This window comes from Manis javanica, chromosome X, assembly GCF_040802235.1.
Source record: "Manis javanica isolate MJ-LG chromosome X, MJ_LKY, whole genome shotgun sequence".
Lineage (NCBI taxonomy): Eukaryota > Metazoa > Chordata > Mammalia > Pholidota > Manidae > Manis > Manis javanica.
The window spans coordinates 97,150,449-97,156,354 of record NC_133174.1 but is presented as its reverse complement, the minus strand read 5'-3'; positions in this window follow the sequence as shown (position 1 = coordinate 97,156,354).

Sequence of the window (5,906 nt, the reverse complement as noted above, 5' to 3'; positions counted from 1 at the left end):
TTATTTCTGGGCACTGGATATACAGCAGTGAATAAGATGTATCAGGTCCTGCTCTCGTAGAGCTGACGCTCAAGTCCTAAAAAGCCCGAAATGCCTAAAGTCAAGTCAACAGGTTCCTTGTCATCCTATCATCCATCCCCCAAGATAACTATTGTCAATAACTTGACACCTTTGCTTTCATACCTTTTCTTTTCCTTATACAAGCATATACATGTAGATAGATACTTGATTTGGTTTTATGCAAATGTATGATCATACTATATATGTTATTAACACTGGGTTTATTCACTTCTTACCAAAACATTGAGGACATTCTTTCCAGTATGTACATATAAATCTACCTTATCCTTTTCAGTAGTTTGGTCATATTCCATTGCCACTATACCATATTATTGCCTCATTTCCCTATTGATAGATCTCAAAGGCACTTCAAGTTTTACTATTGGAACTACATGGAAATAAATGCCGTAAGTCAAGTCTCTTTCATAGAGATAACTTATTTCTTCAGGTAAAGTCTCCAGAGTGAGACTCAAAGGGGATGTGAGTTTACAGTTTCAGAAACACTGCTGGATTATTTCCCCAAAATGTTGGCTAATATATGTCCAAGTAACATTGTTACCAATAATTATAACAATATAAGAATCAGAATAGTTAACATTTATTTAAGACTTTTAATGCCAGAAACTATGGCGCACAGTTTGGCATAATCAATTAAAAAATTGTTCTGCAATGTGGAAACATTATCTTCTCCGTATATATAAATGAAGAAATAGAATCAGAAATAAGTTTAACTGGCCTCAGATCACACAACTAGCAAGTGACAGAGCTATTATTTAAACTCATGTAGTTTTGCTTGAGTCCATTTTCTTTCACCAGTTATTTGACATTTTTTATCAACATGATGGAGAAAAAAGTTGTTTTACTGTTGTTTTAATTTTCCTGTTTATTATTATAGGAGTTTAGCGTTTTTGGTGTTTTTTATCTTCATTCTCTCTACTACGAACTGCTTTTTTATATTTCCACCCATTTGACATAGGATTGGTTTTTTATTGATAATAATTTGTAGGTGCCTTTTGAATATTTATTATGATAACTATTTACAATGAAAACACTTTGTTTCTTGTTGCACTCAATTTCTCAAATTCACTTTTCTTTTGACTTCAGTGATGCTGCCTTTTGCCATACACACACATTTTTTAAATCATATTTCTTTCATTTTTGGCTTTTGCAATTCTTATCTTGCCTAAGAAGGTCTCCTCTATCTAAAGAGTATATAAATATGATTTTACATGTCCCTATAGTATTTGATTTGATTTTTAAAGTTGTCTTTAATTCACTGACAATTAGTGCATAAATGGTGTGAGGTTAGTTTCCACTTTTATTTTCTGAAATAATTAGCCAGTTATCCCCAAACAATTCTTTCAATACACAGGCATTTTCTATATGCCCTTTTAATAAATATGTAACTCTCTTCTCTCTTTTTCACCTGTGCTTTCAGATTCTGATATGGCATTGCCCATCCACTCCCACCCTCCCTGGGTCTGGCTGAATATTACTCTTTTCTTTTTCCTTGCATTTTTTTTTTGGTATCATTAATCTACAGTTGTATGAGGAACATTATGTTTACTAGACTCCCCCCATCACCAAGTCCACCCCACAATACCCCGTTACAGTCACTGTCCATTAGCGTAGGAATACTACTCTTCTAATATGAATAAAGATGACACTATAATACTTGTAATTTGAAGTGTCATGGACAAGGGGAGAGGAAAATCATATTTTAGGTCCAGAGACCACAGTACCTCTTCTTCATCTGTAAGGGAAGAGCCTTCTCTTCCCTGTCTTCTCAAACGTTTAACCTTGTAATTGGTTGAGTTCTTTGGAAGCTCATTCTAATGATATTTGAAGGCCAACAGAAGAAAATTAAAAATCTGCCTCAAGAAACGTAAGAACTGTAAGATATCTTTATTTCACAAATCTCCTAAAATTTCTAAATGCATCTGTTATAGAAACTAAAAATACTTGTGTTCTAAGTAGAAAGACTTGCTTAACAGGACATACTAAAATAAAAGAGGAACTATTTCACCTTTGTAGGTAAGCTTCCCACATTGTAGTGAGAACAGTGATGAAAATTTTCTTCACCCTATGGTGTCTGAAGCCCGCTACATTTGTTTTAATTTCTACTCTCTAGCACTTCTCTGTATCAACAAAATTTAGCAATTATTAGCACTTCTGTTTCTTATGGTATGAGTAGAATGCCTCAGGAAAAATGTGAAAGTTATTCAAAACAGCTAGTGGTCTAAAAAGAAACAGCCTATCTATATAGACGTTAAAGAGAGAACCAAACAAACACCTCACAAGCAAGCTGTAGAGGCTTACTTATATCTGCATTTGAGAATTTTAGCTATAAGTATTTTAACTGATTTTAAGGAAACCTTTAGACAAACTAAACAATTACCAACTTTATAATATGACTCGTCCATGTATTTCATCTTATACAAATAGAGTTTTAAAGTAGATTTAATTTTCTACATTTAGGGGAACAGTAAAGGCAATCATTCATCCACCGACGCCACTTGCAACCACGTTTAAAAATATTTTTAAGAATATTATCTTGGCCAAGCAGTTTTTGGTATAGCAATATCATCATATATATAAAGAGATTCAGGGTAGAGCAAAGTAATTTTCTTCCCGTTCTCATTTTTTCCTGCTGGAATTATTACAGGCATTTTAAAAGCTAACTTTCGAGGAGATTTTGTGAAATTCCCAAGATAAGTAGTTTTCTGAGGGAATTTTTCTAAGAAACCACAGAAAAACAAAAGGTAAACAAAAAGAAGCAAAAATCCAGTCACACATTCATGACATTTTTCTCTGTGAGGAATATAGCTAAACTTTAATTACGTATTTCTAGCTTGATACAATTACCAAGAACAGGCAGATTTTAGGCATCAAATAGTTTTAATTTTATCTGTAACGAATTCTCCATCTTGTAGGTTTAGTTTCGGGAAAATTCTCCTCAGACATTGGTGTCTGTCCTGACCTGGTGTACCTTATGTGAAGTTTTTCTTAATTTGGTTTCAGGATTCCTCCGTAGACCGCAAATGTCACAAAAAGGTTTTGCGTGTATTCCTTTAACCCTCTATAAAAAGATTTACGCCCATCAATCTCCTCAGAAACTGAAGTGTGGATCGGCACCTGCCTTTCGTCGACCTACTAGGACTTACACTAAGGAAGCGGTAAAAATCAGCTCAAGTCTTTATTATGTATCAGTTCATTCCTCCCCCTCCCCCTGGTATCATCAACTATTGCCAAGAGAGGAAGGATTTTTATCTTAGTTAAACCAATAAATTATATTTTTACTTTCCCTCTTACCAGTGACAGAGCCGCCTTTTGGCCGTTAGGAGCCGGCTAGAAATGCCCCTTCAGCTCGTTTCCGGTCCTAGCCTATTCTCATTGGTCAATAAAATTTGATTGGCATAAGCTAGACCCAATTATGGCCCAGTCTGTGTTAACCTCTTCCCAGTCTGGAGAATTCATTACTTCACTAACTGCAGATAGGGTGACCTCACGAAATACGGGGCAGGAGATTAAATTTAAACAGTGGATAACTCTTTAGTCATCAGCACATCTCATGAAATATTTTAGATATGTTAAGCTAAAAATATTATGCATTGTTATTCTGAGATGCAAATTTACTTATCACGTATTTGCTATTCACTCTGTGGCAATACTGTTTGCACAGAATCTGTCTTTATGAAAATCTATACTTCATTTTACAATTTCCTAGTGCTTCACTAATGAGTATATATAATTGCAGCCTATATAATTCAGGAGAGGGACGTGACTCTCTCAGTGTGGGTTTACCTGCTATCATAATGACCCTTCCCGCTACCTCCTTGTCAAGCCGGCAATTGCTTTTATCACAAGCAAGAATAAAAAAGAACAGAGAGATAAAGGGGGTAGAGGCTCTAAACGTTGTATTCAAATCACCTTCACTAAACATAGAGAAAAGCAAATTAATATCTCTGAAGATGTTTTAAATGCACCGAGGGATTTTTCTTTTCATTTCTAATAACAAAGGCCTTAAGGAGGGTAAAAGACGCAGACAAAGCCCCATTTTTTGGGAGGCAAAGGATCCTAAGGCCAAATTGCAGGACAAAATCCACCCAGGGTCTAGCAAATGGTAAACACAAATAAAATTTAAGTTTTATTTTGATTCTAGTAAATGTTAAAGAGAACTCTTCATTTGCATATATATTTTAAAATAATTTATCAACCTGACCTACCTATTTACTGTAATTGCTTTTATATAGAAAAACTTTAGTGACAGATTTGTGGCCACATATATGTGATCTTAAAACAAAGCTGTGGAGGATGCAAAGGCAATTGAGCCAGTTTTACATATTCAGGAAGGTAAGCATTAGGTCAATTGATCTAACCTACGTCATAACACTAAGAGACTGAAGGTTGCCCCAGAAGGACAAATCAGGTGCTCTTTTTGGTACAGTATTTTTATCTTGAAACTAACAGGTGTGCCTAATTTGGCTCACTGTAGACGTTACTAAGTAGCATTTCCAAAGACTGGCTTGGGGAGTTCTCCTCATCCCACCAGTCTTCCAGAGTTGTTCTAAGTAAATAATCTCAATAGAAATAGTTTGCCCTCCAAATGCAGTTTGAAGAAAACTTCCTTAGTCCCCTTCAGCCCATGATCTTACTTAGATATTTTGTTCTTTCTCCATCTGAAATATAACCCAGATATGTCAAAATTACAGTTAGTCACAATTCTGTAAAAAATTCTGAACTTGAAGGAACTGCATACAGAGATATTGAAAACACACTGTGATTAATATAAAATCCAGATGCCATATTCATGTTCATTTTAACATTTTGGAACTTGGAATGTATTGGGATGGAGAAGATGACAAGTGAACACCACAAAGTCAGAATTTCAAAATGAAAGCAGGATCCACAGAGGACCAGTGCAAAACCACTTCTTTTAACCATATGTAAAAGACTGAAAATTATATATGTTTTAAAATTTGTTTTGTATATAGTTAGATGAATAAGTTAACTGTTAAGTTTATTTTATAAATTTTTTTATTCCTCTGCCACAGGCACATATATTATTTTATAATATATTGGGATTTTATATAAACAAGCAAAAGAATCACATCAGTCATTTTAAAATAGATTTCACTACTGTAAGGACACAACTAACAATCACACTGATGATTCTGACGGAAATAATGGTCAGACCAGGTAAGCAACACCCTATACAGAACAGTGCCGGAATGAAGTATATGTTTTACTTTTAAATTCACTATATTTTATATATCTGCTAAAGTATATTTTCAGAAATTGGAAAAACATAACTCACAAATAGAAAGTGAACATTAGTCAAAAATTGTATTTAATACATTCGTTAATGAAAGGACAAGTAATGTATTCAGACTGGTTCAAAGGAGAACTTAAAGAGAGTTGGTAGAAATACTGACATAAATTTGTCAATATATATAAAATGGGTTTATATCTTGTAAAAGAATGAAATGTATTATGTGGGCTTATTTTTTTTTCCAAGTGGCAATCAAATGTACTATTACTGGACAGAATACACTTGCATAGCTTAAATAAAAAATTATCTGTATTTCTACCAGTTGACAACAAGGTAAATTCTACCTCTACAAAATAGGAAATAACCTAGTGAATATAAAATCATCAAATTTAAACTCGTCTTTATTTCAATTTTTTTATTGAAATATAGGTAATACACTGTATGTATTGGTTTCAGTCATAAAACCTAGTGATTCAACAATTACATACATTACTAAATGCTCACCATGATAAGTGTACTTCCCATCCGTCAACATACAAAGAAATCACAATATTATGACTATATTCCCTGTGCT